The sequence below is a fragment of the Oncorhynchus mykiss genome, chromosome 18 (assembly GCF_013265735.2).
Source record: "Oncorhynchus mykiss isolate Arlee chromosome 18, USDA_OmykA_1.1, whole genome shotgun sequence".
Taxonomy (NCBI): Eukaryota; Metazoa; Chordata; class Actinopteri; order Salmoniformes; family Salmonidae; genus Oncorhynchus; species Oncorhynchus mykiss.
The window spans coordinates 69,763,849-69,781,818 of NC_048582.1; positions in this window are offsets into that span (position 1 = coordinate 69,763,849).

The following is a 17,970-nucleotide window of genomic DNA, read 5'->3' on the forward strand; positions in this document are numbered from 1 at the left end:
ATATGGAGGATGAGATATGGAGGAGGAGGTATGGAGGAGGAGATATGGAGGAGAAGATATGGAGGAGGAAAAATGGATAAGATATGGAGGAGGAGGTACGGAGGAGGAGGTATGGAGGAGGAGATATGGAGGAGGAGGTACAGAGGAGAAATGGCGGAGGAGATATGGAGGAGAATATATGGAAGAGAAGATATGGAGGGGGAGATATGGAGGAGGAGATACGGAGGAGGAGGTAAGGAGAATATATGGAGGAGGAGATATGAAGGAGGATATATGGAGGGGATATGGAAGAAGAGATACAGAAGAGGAGATACGGAGGAGGAGGTACGGAGAAGATATGGAGGAGGAGATATGGAGGAGGAGGTATGGAGGAGGAGATATGGGGGAGGAGGTATGGAGGAGATAAGGAGATAAGGAGGAGGAGATATGGAGGAAGAGATATGGAGGAGATATGGAGGAGGTATGGAGGAGGAGATATGGAGGAGGTACGGAGGAGGAGATATGGAGAAGATATGGAGGAGGAGGTACGGAGGAGATATGGAGGAGGAGGTATGGAGGAGGAGAAGATATGGAGGAGATATGGAGGAGAAGATATGGAGGAGGTACGGAGGAGGAGGTATGGAGGAGGAGATATGGAGGAGGAGGTATGGAGGAGATATGGAGGACGAGATATGGAGGAGGTATGGAAGAGGAGATATGGGGGAAGAGGTATGGAGGTGATATGGAGGAGGAGATATGGAGGAGGAGATATGGGGAATATATGGAGGAGATATGGAGGAGGAGGGGATATGGAGACGATATGGAGGAGGAGGTACGGAGGAGATATGGAGGAGGAGGTATGGAGGAGGAGATATGGAGGAGAAGATATGGAGGAGGAGGTATGGAGGAGGGGATATGGAGGAGGAGATTTGGAGGACGAGATATGGAGGAGGAGATATGGAGGCGAAGTTATGGAGGAGGAGATATGGATAAGATATGGAGGAGGAGATATGGATAAGATATGGTGGAGGAGATATGGAGAAGGAGGTACGGAGGAGATATGGAGGAGGAGGTACGGAGGAGGAGGTATGGAGGAGGAGATATGGAGGAGGAGGTACAGAGGAGAAATGGCGGAGGAGATATGGAGGAGAAGATAAGGAGGGGGAGATATGGAGGAGGAGATATGAAGGAGGAGGTAAGGAGGAGGATATATGGAGGGGATATGGAAGAAGAGATACAGAAGAGGAGATACGGAGGAGGTACGGAGGAGATATGGAGGAGGAGATATGAAGGAGGAGGTACGGAGGAGGATATATGGAGGGGATATGGAAGAAGAGATACAGAAGAGGAGATACGGAGGAGGAGGTACGGAGGAGATATGGAGGAGGAGATATGGAGGAGGAGGTATGGAGGAGAAGATATGGAGGAGGAGGTATGGAGAATATATGTAGGAAGAGATATGGAGGAGGAGATATGAAGGAGAAGATATGGAGGAGGAGGTATGGAGAATATATGGAGGAAGAGATATGGAGGAGGAGGTACAGAGGAGGAGGTATGGAGAAGATATGGAGGAGGAGGTACGGAGGAGGTATGGAGAAGATATGGAGGAGGAGATATGGATAAGATATGGAGGAGGAGATATGGATAAGATATGGAGGAGGAGACATGGATAAGATATGGAGGAGGAGATATGGAGGAGGAGGTATGGAGGAGGAGGTACGGAGGAGATATGGAGGAGGAGGTATGGAGGAGATATGGAGGAGCAGGTATGGAGGAGATATGGAGGAGGAGGTATGGAGGAGGAGATATGGAGGAGGAGGTACGGAGGAGATATGGAGGAGGAGGTATAGAGGAGATATGGAGGAGCAGGTATGGAGGAGATGAGGAGGAGATATGGAGGAGGAGGTATGGAGGAGGAGATATGGAGGAGGAGGTATGGAGGAGATATGGAGGAGCAGGAATGGAGGAGATATGGAGGAGGAGGTACAGAGGAGAAATGGCGGAGGAGATATGGAGGAGGAGATATGGAAGAGAAGATATGGAGGAGGAGGTACGGAGGAGGAGGTATGGAGGAGGAGATATGGAGGAGAAGATATGGAGGAGATATGGAGGAGGTACGGAGGAGGAGGTATGGAGGAGGAGATATGGAGGAGGAGATATGGAGGACGAGATATGGAGGACGAGATATGGAGGAGGTATGGAAGAGGAGATATGGAGGAGGAGATATGGAGGACGAGATATGGAGGACGAGATATGGAGGAGGTATGGAAGAGGAGATATGGGGAATATATGGAGGAGGAGATATGGAGGAGGAGGGGATATGGAGGAGCAGGTACAGAGGAGAAATGGAAGAGGAGATATGGAGGAGAAGATATGGAGGAGGAGGTATGGAGAATATATGGAGGAAGAGATATGGAGGAGGAGATATGGAGGAGATATGGAGGAGGAGATATGGAAGAGGAGGTACGGAGGAGATATGGAGGATGAGATATGGAGGAGGAGGTATGGAGGAGGAGATATGGAGGAGAAGATATGGAGGAGGAGATATGGATAAGATATGGAGGAGGAGATATGGATAAGATATGGAGGAGGAGGTACGGAGGAGGAGGTATGGAGGAGGAGATATGGAGGAGGAGGTACAGAGGAGAAATGGCGGAGGAGATATGGAGGAGAAGATATGGAAGAGAAGATATGGAGGGGGAGATATGGAGGAGGAGATACGGAGGAGGAGGTATGGAGAATATATGGAGGAGGAGATATGAAGGAGGATATATGGAGGGGATATGGAAGAAGAGATACAGAAGAGGAGATACGGAGGAGGAGGTACGGAGAAGATATGGAGGAGGAGATATGGAGGAGGAGGTATGGAGGAGGAGATATGGGGGAGGAGGTATGGAGGAGATAAGGAGATAAGGAGGAGGAGATATGGAGGAGGAGATATGGAGGAGATATGGAGGAGGTATGGAGGAGGAGATATGGAGGAGGTACGGAGGAGGAGATATGGAGGAGGAGATATGGAGAAGATATGGAGGAGGAGGTACGGAGGAGATATGGAGGAGGAGGTATGGAGGAGGAGAAGATATGGAGGAGATATGGAGGAGAAGATATGGAGGAGGTACGGAGGAGGAGGTATGGAGGAGGAGATATGGAGGAGGAGGTATGGAGGAGATATGGAGGACGAGATATGGAGGAGGTATGGAAGAGGAGATATGGGGGAAGAGGTATGGAGGTGATATGGAGGAGGAGATATGGAGGAGGAGGTATGGGGAATATATGGAGGAGATATGGAGGAGGAGGGGATATGGAGACGATATGTAGGAGGAGGTACGGAGGAGATATGGAGGAGGAGGTATGGAGGAGGAGATATGGAGGAGAAGATATGGAGGAGGAGGTATGGAGGAGGGGATATGGAGGAGGAGATTTGGAGGACGAGATATGGAGGACGAGATATGGAGGCGAAGTTATGGAGGAGGAGATATGGAGGAGGAGGGGATATGGAGGAGCAGGTACAGAGGAGAAATGGAAGAGGAGATATGGAGGAGAAGATATGGAGGAGGAGGTATGGAGAATATATGGAGGAAGAGATATGGAGGAGGAGATATGGAGGAGGAGGTACGGAGGAGATATGGAGGATGAGATATGGAGGAGGAGGTATGGAGGAGGAGATATGGAGGAGAAGATATGGAGGAGGAAATATGGATAAGATATGGAGGAGGAGGTACGGAGGAGGAGGTATGGAGGAGGAGATATGGAGGAGGAGGTACAGAGGAGAAATGGCGGAGGAGATATGGAGGAGAATATATGGAAGAGAAGATATGGAGGGGGAGATATGGAGGAGGAGATACGGAGGAGGAGGTATGGAGAATATATGGAGGAGGAGATATGAAGGAGGATATATGGAGGGGATATGGAAGAAGAGATACAGAAGAGGAGATACGGAGGAGGAGGTACGGAGAAGATATGGAGGAGGAGATATGGAGGAGGAGGTATGGAGGAGGAGATATGGGGGAGGAGGTATGGAGGAGATAAGGAGATAAGGAGGAGGAGATATGGAGGAGGAGATATGGAGGAGATATGGAGGAGGTATGGAGGAGGAGGTACGGAGGAGATATGGAGGAGGAGGTATGGAGGAGGAGAAGATATGGAGGAGATATGGAGGAGAAGATATGGAGGAGGTACGGAGGAGGAGGTATGGAGGAGATATGGAGGACGAGATATGGAGGAGGTATGGAAGAGGAGATATGGGGGAAGAGGTATGGAGGTGATATGGAGGAGGAGATATGGAGGAGGAGATATGGGGAATATATGGAGGAGATATGGAGGAGGAGGGGATATGGAGACGATATGGAGGAGGAGGTACGGAGGAGATATGGAGGAGGAGGTATGGAGGAGGAGATATGGAGGAGAAGATATGGAGGAGGAGGTATGGAGGAGGGGATATGGAGGAGGAGATTTGGAGGACGAGATATGGAGGACGAGATATGGAGGCGAAGTTATGGAGGAGGAGATATGGATAAGATATGGAGGAGGAGATATGGATAAGATATGGTGGAGGAGATATGGAGAAGGAGGTACGGAGGAGATATGGAGGAGGAGGTACGGAGGAGGAGGTATGGAGGAGGAGATATGGAGGAGGAGGTACAGAGGAGAAATGGCGGAGGAGATATGGAGGAGAAGATAAGGAGGGGGAGATATGGAGGAGGAGATATGAAGGAGGAGGTAAGGAGGAGGATATATGGAGGGGATATGGAAGAAGAGATACAGAAGAGGAGATACGGAGGAGGAGGTACGGAGGAGATATGGAGGAGGAGATATGAAGGAGGAGGTACGGAGGAGGATATATGGAGGGGATATGGAAGAAGAGATACAGAAGAGGAGATACGGAGGAGGAGGTACGGAGGAGATATGGAGGAGGAGATATGGAGGAGGAGGTATGGAGGAGAAGATATGGAGGAGGAGGTATGGAGAATATATGTAGGAAGAGATATGGAGGAGGAGATATGAAGGAGAAGATATGGAGGAGGAGGTATGGAGAATATATGGAGGAAGAGATATGGAGGAGGAGGTACGGAGGAGGAGGTATGGAGAAGATATGGAGGAGGAGGTACGGAGGAGGAGGTATGGAGAAGATATGGAGGAGGAGATATGGATAAGATATGGAGGAGGAGATATGGATAAGATATGGAGGAGGAGACATGGATAAGATATGGAGGAGGAGATATGGAGGAGGAGGTATGGAGGAGGAGGTACGGAGGAGATATGGAGGAGGAGGTATGGAGGAGATATGGAGGAGCAGGTATGGAGGAGATATGGAGGAGGAGGTATGGAGGAGGAGATATGGAGGAGGAGGTACGGAGGAGATATGGAGGAGGAGGTATAGAGGAGATATGGAGGAGCAGGTATGGAGGAGATGAGGAGGAGATATGGAGGAGGAGGTATGGAGGAGGAGATATGGAGGAGGAGGTATGGAGGAGATATGGAGGAGCAGGAATGGAGGAGATGAGGAGGAGATATGGAGGAGGAGGTACAGAGGAGAAATGGCGGAGGAGATATGGAGGAGGAGATATGGAAGAGAAGATATGGAGGGGGAGATATGGAGGAGGAGGTATGGAGAATATATGGAGGAGATACGGAGGAGGAGGTATGGAGAAGATATGGAGGAGGAGATATGGAGGAAAAAGATATGGAGGAGAAGATATGGATAGGGAATGGAAGAGGAGAAACGGAGGAGGAGATACGGAAGAGGAGGAGATATGGAGAAGATATGGAGGAGGAGATCTGGAGGAGGAGGTATGGAGGAGGAGGTATGGAGGAGGAGATATGGAGGAGGAGATATGGAGGATGAGGTATGGAGGAGGTATGGAGGAGGAGGTACGGAGGAGATATGGAGGAGGTACGGAGGGGGAGGTACAGAGGATAAATGGAGGAGGAGTTATGGAGGAGGTACAGAGGATAAATGGAGGAGGAGTTATGGAGGAGGTACAGAGGAGAAATGGAGGAGGAGATATGGAGGTGGATATATGGAGGAAGAGGTACAGAGGAGAAATGGAGGAGGAGATATGGAGGAGGAGATATGGAGGAGGAGATACGGAGGAGGAGGTATGGAGAAGATATGGAGGAGGAGATATGGAGGAGAAGATATGGATAAGATATGGAGGAGGAGTTATGGAGGAGGAGATACGGAGGAGATAAGGAGGAGATATGGAGAAGATAGGGAGGAGAAGATATGGAGGAGGAGATATGGAGGAGGAGGTATGGAGGAGATGAGGAGGAGATATGGAGGAGGAGGTATGGAGGAGGAGATATGGAGGAGAATATATGGAGGAGGAGGTATGGAGGAGGGGATATGGAGGAGGAGATTTGGAGGACGAGATATGGAGGACGAGATATGGAGGCGAAGTTATGGAGGAGGAGATATGGATAAGATATGGAGGAGGAGATATGGATAAGATATGGAGGAGGAGATATGAAGAAGGAGGTACGGAGGAGATATGGAGGAGGAGGTACAGAGGAGGAGGTATGGAGGAGGAGATATGGAGGAGGAGGCACAGAGGAGAAATGGCGGAGGAGATATGGAGGAGAAGATAAGGAGGGGGAGATATGGAGGAGGAGATATGAAGGAGGAGGTACGGAGGAGGATATATGGAGGGGATATGGAAGAAGAGATACAGAAGAGGAGATATGGAGGAGGAGGTACGGAGGAGATATGGAGGAGGAGATATGAAGGAGGAGATACGGAGGAGGATATATGGAGGGGATATGGAAGAAGAGATACAGAAGAGGAGATACGGAGGAGGAGGTACGGAGGAGATATGGAGGAGGAGATATGGAGGAGGAGGTATGGAGGAGAAGATATGGAGGAGGAGGTATGGAGAATATATGTAGGAAGAGATATGGAGGTGGAGATATGAAGGAGAAGATATGGAGGAGGAGGTATGGAGAATATATGGAGGAAGAGATATGGAGGAGGAGGTACGGAGGAGGAGGTATGGAGAAGATATGGAGGAGGAGGTACGGAGGAGGAGGTATGGAGAAGATATGGAGGAGGAGATATGGATAAGATATGGAGGAGAAGATATGGATAAGATATGGAGGAGGAGACATGGATAAGATATGGAGGAGGAGATATGGAGGAGGAGGTATGGAGGAGGAGGTACGGAGGAGATATGGAGGAGGAGGTATGGAGGAGGAGATATGGAGGAGGAGGTACGGAGGAGATATGGAGGAGGAGGTATAGAGGAGATATGGAGGAGCATGTATGGAGGAGATGAGGAGGAGATATGGAGGAGGAGGTATGGAGGAGGAGATATGGAGGAGGAGGTATGGAGGAGATATGGAGGAGCAGGTATGGAGGAGATGAGGAGGAGATATGGAGGAGGAGGTACAGAGGAGAAATGGCGGAGGAGATATGGAGGAGGAGATATGGAAGAGAAGATATGGAGGGGGAGATATGGAGGAGGAGGTATGGAGAATATATGGAGGAGGAGATACGGAGGAGGAGGTATGGAGAAGATATGGAGGAGGAGATATGGAGGAAAAAGATATGGAGGAGAAGATATGGATAGGGTATGGAAGAGGAGAAACGGAGGAAGAGATACGGAGGAGGAGGAGATATGGAGAAGATATGGAGGAGGAGATCTGGAGGAGGAGGTATGGAGGAGGAGGTATGGAGGAGGAGATATGGAGGAGGAGATATGGAGGATGAGGTATGGAGGAGGTATGGAGGAGGAGGTACGGAGGAGATATGGAGGAGGTACGGAGGGGGAGGTACAGAGGATAAATGGAGGAGGAGTTATGGAGGAGGTACAGAGGATAAATGGAGGAGGAGTTATGGAGGAGGTACAGAGGAGAAATGGAGGAGGAGATATGGAGGAGGAGATATGGAGGTGGATATATGGAGAAAGAGGTACAGAGGAGAAATGGAGGAGGAGATATGGAGGAGGAGATATGGAGGAGGAGGTACGGAGGAGGAGGTATGGAGAAGATATGGAGGAGGAGATATGGAGGAGAAGATATGGATAAGATATGGAGGAGGAGTTATGGAGGAGGAGATACGGAGGAGATAAGGAGGAGATATGGAGAAGATAGGGAGGAGAAGATATGGAGGAGGAGATATGGAGGAGGAGGTATGGAGGAGGAGATATGGAGGAGATATGGAGGAGGAGGTATGGAGGAGGAGACATGGAGGAGGTGGTACGGAGGAGATATGGAGGAAGGAGGTATGGAGAAGATATGGAGGAGGAGATATGGAGGAGGAGAAATGGAGGAGGAGGTGTGGAGAAGATATGGAGGAGGAGGTATGGAGAAGATATGGAGGAGGAGGTATGGAGAAGATATGGAGGAGGAGATATGCAGGAGGAGATATGGAAGAGGTATGGAGGAGAAGGTACGGAGGAAATATGGAATAGGTACGGAGGGGGAGGTACGGAGGAGGTGGTACAGAGGAGGAGATACAGAGGATAAATGGAGGAGGAGTTATGGAGAAATGGAGGAGGAGATATGGACGAGGAGGTATGGAGGAGGAGGTACAGAGGAGAAATGGAGGAGAAATGTACCTCCTCCATACCTCCTCCTCCATATCTCCTCCTCCATATCATCTCCATTCCTCCTCCTCCACATCCTCTCCTCCATTCCTCCTCCTCCATACCTCCTCCATATTTGCTCCATATCTCTTCCTCCATATCTCTCTCTCTCTCACACACACACACACACACACACACACACAAAATACTTATTTTCCACCATAATTTGCAAATAAATTCATAAAAAATCCTACAATGTGATTTTTCTCATTTTGTCTGTCATAGTTGAAGTGTACCTATGATGAAAATTACAGGCCACTCATCTTTTTAAGTGGGAGAACTTGCACAATTGGTGGCAGACTAAAAACTTTTTTGCCCCACTGTAAGTAGGAGGAGATATGGACGAGGAGTTAAGAAGGAGATATGGAGGATAAGATATGGAGGAGGAGATATGGAGGAGGAGGTACGGAGGAGATATGGAGGAGATATGGAGGAAAAGGTATGGACGAGAAGATATGGAGGAGGAGATATGGAGGAGGAGGTATGGAGGAAGAGATACAGGTCTCACTCCTCCTCCTCCATAAACACAGAGGGGTGGTGAGGAGATGACCAGCTAGCAGATGGGTGGTGAGGAGATGATCAGCTAGCAGAGGGGTGGTGAGGAGAAGACAAGCTAGCAGAAGAGTGGTGAGGAGAGGACCAGCTAGCAGAGAAGAGGTGATGAGAGGACCAGCTAGCAGAGGAGAGGACCTGCTAGCAAAAGAGTGGTGAGGAGAGAACCAGCTAGCAGAGGAGTGGTGAGGAGAGGACCAGCTCGCAGAGGAGAGGACCAGCTAGCAGAGGAGTGGTGAGGAGAGGACCAGCTAGCAGAGGGGTGGTGAGGAGAGGATCAGCTAGCAGAGGAGAGGACCAGCTAGCAGAGGAGTGGTGAGGAGAGGACCATCTAGCAGAGGGGTGGTGAGGAGAGGACCAGCTAGCAGAGGAGAGGACCAGCTAGCAGAGGAGTGGTGAGGAGAGGACCAGCTAGCAGAGGACCAGCTAGCAGAAGAGAGGTGAAGACCAGCTAGCAGAGGAGTGGTGAGGACAGGACCAGCTAGCAGAGGAGTGGTGAGGAGAGGACCAGCTAGCAGAGGAGAGGAGAAGAGAGGACCAGCTAGTAGAGGAGAGGACCAGCTAGCAGAGGAGTGGTGAGGAGAGGACCAGCTAGTAGAGGAGAGGACCAGCTAGCAGAGGAGTGGTGAGGAGAGGACCAGCTAGTAGAGGAGAGGACCAGCTAGCAGAGGAGTGGTGAGGAGAGGACCAGATAGCAGAGGAGAGGACCAGCTAGCAGAGAAGTGGTGAGGAGAGGACCAGCTAGCAGAGGGGTGGTGAGGAGAGGACCAGCTCGCAGAGGAGAGGACCAGCTAGCAGAGGGGTGGTGAGGAGAGGACCAGCTCGCAGAGGAGAGGACCAGCTAGCAGAGGAGTGGTGAGGAGAGGACCAGCTAGCAGAGGGGTGGTGAGGAGAGGACCAGCTAGCAGAGGAGAGGACCAGCTAGCAGAGGAGTGGTGAGGATAGGATCAGCTAGCAGAGGAGAGGACCAGCTAGCAGAGGAGTGGTGAGGAGAGGACCAGCTAGCAGAGGGGTGGTGAGGAGAGGACCAGCTAGAAAAGGAGAGGACCAGCTAGCAGAGGAGTGGTGAGGTGAGGACCAGCTAGTAGAGGAGAGGACCAGCTAGCAGAGGAGTGGTGAGGAGAGGACCAGCTAGTAGAGGAGAGGACCAGCTAGCAGAGGAGTGGTGAGGAGAGGACCAGCTAGTAGAGGAGAGGAGATGTTGGTGTAGAGATGTTATATGATGTACTGTTTTATCTTTAGGTCATTCAGTTAAAACACAGTTCATCTCTTGTTTCATATGTAATATGGTTGCTTTGGTGTGTTTTGACCCCAGCAAGAGTCGCTTGGCAACAGCTAATGGGGATCCCTAAAAAATACAAATAGACAGACCTCGCTGTCCGAGGGGTCAGTGAGGGCCCCTTATCCCTGCTTCTGACTCACCCCCCCACCCCTGGGTTGTCCTTCACCACCGGAGGATGTCATTGGATCATATCCACTACTCATTTTGTCATGTAGTTCATTGCAGCACACTGGTATCCACGGAGGAGGAGGTATGGAGGAGGAGATATGGAGGAGGAGGTACAGAGGAGAAATGGCGGAGGAGATATGGAGGAGAAGATATGGAAGAGAAGATATGGAGGAGGAGATATGGAGGAGGAGGTATGGAGGAGGAGATATGGGGGAGGAGGTATGGAGGAGATAAGGAGATAAGGAGGAGGAGATATGGAGGAGGAGATATGGAGGAGATATGCAGGAGGTATGGAGGAGGAGATATGGAGGAGGTACGGAGGAGGAGATATGGAGGAGGAGATATGGAGAAGATATGGAGGAGGAGGTACGGAGGAGATATGGAGGAGGAGGTATGGAGGAGGAGATATGGAGGAGAAGATATGGAGGAGGTACGGAGGAGGAGGTATGGAGGAGGAGATACGGAGGAGGAGGTATGGAGGAGATATGGAGGACGAGAAATGGAGGAGGTATGGAAGAGGAGATATGGGGGAAGAGGTATGGAGGTGATATGGAGGAGGAGATATGGAGGAGGAGGTATGGGGAATATATGGAGGAGATATGGAGGAGGAGGGGATATGGAGACGATATGGAGGAGGAGGTACGGAGGAGATATGGAGGAGGAGGTATGGAGGAGGAGATATGGAGGAGAAGATATGGAGGAGGAGGTATGGAGGAGGGGATATGGAGGAGGAGATTTGGAGGACGAGATATGGAGGACGAGATATGGAGGCGAAGTTATGGAGGAGGAGATATGGATAAGATATGGAGGAGGAGATATGGAGAAGGAGGTACGGAGGAGATATGGAGGAGGAGGTACGGAGGAGGAGGTATGGAGGAGGAGGTATGGAGGAGGAGATACGGAGAAGGAGGTACGGAGGAGATATGGAGGAGGAGGTACGGAGGAGGAGGTATGGAGGAGGAGATATGGAGGAGGAGATATGAAGGAGGAGAAAAGGAGGGGGAGATATGGAGGAGGAGATACGGAGGAGGAGGTATGGAGGAGGATATATGGAGGGGATATGGAAGAAGAGATACAGAAGAGGAGATACGGAGGAGGAGGTACGGAGGAGATATGGAGGAGGAGATATGGAGGAGGAGGTATGGAGGAGAAGATATGGAGGAGGAGGTATGGAGAATATATGTAGGAAGAGATATGGAGGAGGAGATATGGAGGAGAAGATATGGAGGAGGAGGTATGGAGAATATATGGAGGAAGAGATATGGAGGAGGAGGTACGGAGGAGGAGGTATGGAGAAGTTATGGAGGAGGAGGTACGGAGGAGGAGGTACGGAGGAGATATGGAGGAGGAGGTATGGATAAGATATGGAGGAGGAGATATGGAGGAGGAGGTACGGAGGAGATATGGAGGAGGAGGTATGGATAAGATATGGAGGAGGAGATATGGAGGAGATATGGATAAGATATGGAGGAGGAGATATGGATAAGATATGGAGGAGGAGATATGGAGGAGGAGGTACGGAGGAGATATGGAGGAGGAGGTATGGAGGAGATATGGAGGAGCAGGTATGGAGGAGATGAGGAGGAGATATGGAGGAGGAGGTATGGAGGAGGAGATATGGAGGAGGAGGTATGGAGGAGATATGGAGGAGCAGATATGGAGGAGATGAGGAGGAGATATGGAGGAGGAGGTACAGAGGAGAAATGGCGGAGGAGATATGGAGGAGGAGATATGGAGAAGATATGGAAGAGAAGATATGGAGGGGGAGATATGGAGGAGGAGGTATGGAGAATATATGGAGGAGGAGATACGGAGGAGGAGGTATGGAGAAGAAATGGAGGAGGAGATATGGAGGAAAAAGATATGGAGGAGAAGATATGGATAGGGTACGGAAGAGGAGAAACGGAGGAGGAGATACGGAGGAGGAGGAGATATGGAGAAGATATGGAGGAGGAGATCTGGAGGAGGAGGTATGGAGGAGGAGGTATGGAGGAGGAGATATGGAGGAGGAGATATGGAGGATGAGGTATGGAGGAGGTATGGAGGAGGAGGTACGGAGGAGATATGGGGGAGGTACAGAGGATAAATGGAGGAGGAGTTATGGAGGAGGTACAGAGGATAAATGGAGGAGGAGATATGGAGGAGGAGATATGGAGGTGGATATATGGAGGAAGAGGTACAGAGGAGAAATGGAGGAGGAGATATGGAGGAGGAGATATGGAGGAGGAGGTACGGAGGAGGAGGTATGGAGAAGATATGGAGAAGGAGATATGGAGGAGAAGATATGGATAAGATATGGAGGAGGAGTTATGGAGGAGGAGATACGGAGGAGATAAGGAGGAGATATGGAGAAGATAGGGAGGAGAAGATATGGAGGAGGAGATATGGAGGAGGAGGTATGGAGGAGGAGATATGGAGGAGATATGGAGGAGGAGGTATGGAGGAGGAGACATGGAGGAGGTGGTACGGAGGAGATATGGAGGAAGGAGGTATGGAGAAGATATGGAGGAGGAGATATGGAGGAGGAGAAATGGAGGAGGAGGTATGGAGAAGATATGGAGGAGGAGGTATGGAGAAGATATGGAGGAGGAGGTATGGAGAAGATATGGAGGAGGAGAAATGCAGGAGGAGATATGGAAGAGGTATGGAGGAGAAGGTACGGAGGAAATATGGAATAGGTACAGAGGGGGAGGTACGGAGGAGGTGGTACAGAGGAGGAGATACAGAGGATAAATGGAGGAGGAGTTATGGAGAAATGGAGGAGGAGATATGGACGAGGACGTATGGAGGAGGAGGTACAGAGGAGAAATGGAGGAGAAATGTACCTCCTCAATAACTCCTCCTCCATATCTCCTCCTCCATATCATCTCCATACCTCCTCCTCCATATCCTCTCCTCCATTCCTCCTCCTCCATACCTCCTCCATATTTGCTCCATATCTCTTCCTCCATATCTCTCTCTCTCTCTCACACACACACACACACACACACAAAATACTTATTTTCCACCATAATTTGCAAATAAATTCATAAAAAATCCTACAATGTGATTTTTCTCATTTTGTCTGTCATAGTTGAAGTGTACCTATGATGAAAATTACAGGCCACTCATATTTTTAAGTGGGAGAACTTGCACAATTGGTGGCTGACTAAAAACTTTTTTGCCACACTGTAAGTAGGAGGAGATATGGACGAGGAGTTAAGAAGGAGATATGGAGGATAAGATATGGAGGAGGAGATATGGAGGAGGAGGTACGGAGGAGATATGGAGGAAAAGGTATGGACGAGAAGATATGGAGGAGGAGATATGGAGGAGGAGGTATGGAGGAAGAGATACAGGTCTCACTCCTCCTCCTCCATAAACACAGAGGGGTGGTGAGGAGATGACCAGCTAGCAGATGGGTGGTGAGGAGATGACCAGCTAGCAGAGGGGTGGTGAGGAGAGGACCAGCTAGCAGAGGAGAGGTGATGAGAGGACCAGCTAGCAGAGGAGAGGACCTGCTAGCAAAAGAGTGGTGAGGAGAGAACCAGCTAGCAGAGGAGTGGTGAGGAGAGGACCAGCTAGAAGAGGAGTGGTGAGGAGAGGACCAGCTAGCAGAGGAGAGGACCAGCTAGCAGAGGAGAGGTGAGGAGAGGACCAGCTAGCAGAGGAGTGGTGAGGAGAGGACCAGCTAGCAGAGGAGTGGTGAGGAGAGGACCAGCTAGCAGAGGAGTGGTGATGAGAGGACCAGCTAGCAGAGGAGAGGACCAGCTAGCAGAGGAGTGGTGAGGAGAGGACCAGCTAGCAGAGGAGAGGTGAGGAGAGGACCAGCTAGCAGAGGAGTGGTGAGGAGAATACAAGCTATCAGAGGAGTGGTGAGGAGAGGACCAGCTAGCAGAGGAGTGGTGAGGAGAGGACTAGCTAGCAGAGGGGTGGTGAGGAGAGGACCAGTTAGCAGAGGAGAGGACCAGCTAGCAGAGGAGAGGACCAGCTAGTAGAGGAGAGGTGAGGAGAGGACCAGCTAGTAGAGGTGTGGTGATGAGAGGACCAGCTAGCAGAGGAGTGGTGAGGAGAGGACCAGCTAGTAGAGGAGTGGTGAGGAGAGGACCAGCTATCAGAGGAGAGAACCAGCTAGCAGAGGAGTGGTGAGGACCAGCTAGCAGAGGAGTGGTGAGGAGAGGCCCAGCTAGCAGAGGGGTGGTGAGGAGAGGAGAGAACCAGCTAGCAGAGGGGTGGTGAGGAGAGGACCAGCAAGCAGAGGAGTGGTGAGGAGAGGACCAGCTAGCAGAGGAGTGGTGAGGAGAGGTCCAGCTACCAGAGGAGTGGTGAGGAGAGGACCAGCTAGCAGAGGAGTGGTGAGGAGAGGACCAGTTAGCAGAGGAGAGGACCAACTAGCAGAGGAGTGGTGAGGAGAGGACCAGATAGCAGAGGAGAGGTGAGGAGAGGACCAGCTAGCAGAGGAGTGGTGAGGAGAGGACCAGTTAGCAGAGGAGAGGTGAGGAGAGGACCAGCTAGCAGAGGAGTGGTGAGGAGAGGACCAGCTAGCAGAGGAGTGGTGAGGAGAGGACCAGCTAGCAGAGGAGTGGTGAGGAAAGGACCAGCTAGCAGAGGGGTGGTGAGGAGAGGACCAGTTAGCAGAGGAGAGGACCAGCTCGCAGAGGAGTTGACCAGCTAGCAGAGGAGAGGACCAGCTAGTAGAGGAGTGTTGAGGAGAGGACCAGCTAGCAGAGGAGAGGACCATCTAGTAGAGAAGTGGTGAGGAGAGGACCAGCTAGCAGAGGAGAGGTGAGGAGAGGACCAGCTAGCAGAGGAGTGGTGAGGAGAGGACCAGCTCGCAGAGGAGAGGACCAGCTAGCAGAGGAGTGGTGAGGAGAGGACCAGCTAGCAGAGGGGTGGTGAGGAGAGGATCAGCTAGCAGAGGAGAGGACCAGCTAGCAGAGGAGTGGTGAGGAGAGGACCAGCTAGCAGAGGGGTGGTGAGGAGAGGACCAGCTAGCAGAGGAGAGGACCAGCTAGCAGAGGAGTGGTGAGGAGAGGACCAGCTAGCAGAGGACCAGCTAGCAGAAGAGAGGTGAGGACCAGCTAGCAGAGGAGTGGTGAGGACAGGACCAGCTAGCAGAGGAGTGGTGAGGAGAGGACCAGCTAGCAGAGGAGAGGAGAAGAGAGGACCAGCTAGTAGAGGAGAGGATCAGCTAGCAGAGGAGTGGTGAGGAGAGGACCAGCTAGTAGAGGAGAGGACCAGCTAGCAGAGGAGTGGTGAGGAGAGGACCAGCTAGTAGAGGAGAGGACCAGCTAGCAGAGGAGTGGTGAGGAGAGGACCAGATAGCAGAGGAGAGGACCAGCTAGCAGAGAAGTGGTGAGGAGAGGACCAGCTAGCAGAGGGGTGGTGAGGAGAGGACTAGCTCGCAGAGGAGAGGACCAGCTAGCAGAGGGGTGGTGAGGAGAGGACCAGCTCGCAGAGGAGAGGACCAGCTAGCAGAGGAGTGGTGAGGAGAGGACCAGCTTGCAGAGGAGTGGTGAGGAAAGGACCAGCTAGCAGAGGGGTGGTGAGGAGAGGACCAGTTAGCAGAGGAGAGGACAAGCTCGCAGAGGAGTTGACCAGCTAGCAGAGGAGAGGACCAGCTAGTAGAGGAGTGTTGAGGAGAGGACCAGCTAGCAGAGGAGAGGACCATCTAGTAGAGAAGTGGTGAGGAGAGGACCAGCTAGCAGAGGATAGGTGAGGAGAGGACCAGCTAGCAGAGGAGTGGTGAGGAGAGGACCAGCTCGCAGAGGAGAGGAACCAGCTAGCAGAGGAGTGGTGAGGAGAGGACCAGCTAGCAGAGGGGTGGTGAGGAGAGGATCAGCTAGCAGAGGAGAGGACCAGCTAGCAGAGGAGTGGTGAGGAGAGGACCAGCTAGCAGAGGGGTGGTGAGGAGAGGATCAGCTAGCAGAGGAGAGGACCAGCTAGCAGAGGAGTGGTGAGGAGAGGACCAGCTAGCAGAGGACCAGCTAGCAGAAGAGAGGTGAGGACCAGCTAGCAGAGGAGTGGTGAGGACAGGACCAGCTAGCAGAGGAGTGGTGAGGAGAGGACCAGCTAGCAGAGGAGAGGAGAAGAGAGGACCAGCTAGTAGAGGAGAGGATCAGCTAGCAGAGGAGTGGTGAGGAGAGGACCAGCTAGTAGAGGAGAGGACCAGCTAGCAGAGGAGTGGTGAGGAGAGGACCAGCTAGTAGAGGAGAGGACCAGCTAGCAGAGGAGTGGTGAGGAGAGGACCAGCTCGCAGAGGAGAGGACCAGCTAGCAGAGGGGTGGTGAGGAGAGGACCAGCTCGCAGAGGAGAGGACCAGCTAGCAGAGGGGTGGTGAGGAGAGGACCAGCTCGCAGAGGAGAGGACCAGCTAGCAGAGGAGTGGTGAGGAGAGGACCAGCTAGCAGAGGGGTGGTGAGGAGAGGACCAGCTAGCAGAGGAGAGGACCAGCTAGCAGAGGAGTGGTGAGGATAGGATCAGCTAGCAGAGGAGAGGACCAGCTAGCAGAGGAGTGGTGAGGAGAGGACCAGCTAGCAGAGGGGTGGTGAGGAGAGGACCAGCTAGCAGAGGAGAGGACCAGCTAGCAGAGGAGTGGTGAGGAGAGGACCAGCTAGCAGAGGACCAGCTAGCAGAAGAGAGGTGAGGACCAGCTAGCAGAGGAGTGGTGAGGACAGGACCGGCTAGCAGAGGAGTGGTGAGGAGAGGACCAGCTAGCAGAGGAGAGGTGAGGAGAGGACCAGCTAATAGAGGAGAGGACCAGCTAGCAGAGGAGTGGTGAGGTGAGGACCAGCTAGTAGAGGAGAGGACCAGCTAGCAGAGGAGTGGTGAGGAGAGGACCAGCTAGTAGAGGAGAGGACCAGCTAGCAGAGGAGTGGTGAGGAGAGGACCAGATAGCAGAGGAGAGGACCAGCTAGCAGAGGAGTGGTGAGGAGAGGACCAGCTAGCAGAGGACCAGCTAGCAGAAGAGAGGTGAGGACCAGCTAGCAGAGGAGTGGTGAGGACAGGACCGGCTAGCAGAGGAGTGGTGAGGAGAGGACCAGCTAGCAGAGGAGAGGTGAGGAGAGGACCAGCTAGTAGAGGAGAGGACCAGCTAGCAGAGGAGTGGTGAGGTGAGGACCAGCTAGTAGAGGAGAGGACCAGCTAGCAGAGGAGTGGTGAGGAGAGGACCAGCTAGTAGAGGAGAGGACCAGCTAGCAGAGGAGTGGTGAGGAGAGGACCAGATAGCAGAGGAGAGGACCAGCTAGCAGAGAAGTGGTGAGGAGAGGACCAGCTCGCAGAGGAGAGGACCAGCTAGCAGAGGGGTGGTGAGGAGAGGCCCAGCTCGCAGAGGAGAGGACCAGCTAGCAGAGGGGTGGTGAGGAGAGGACCAGCTCGCAGAGGAGAGGACCAGCTAGCAGAGGAGTGGTGAGGAGAGGACCAGCTAGCA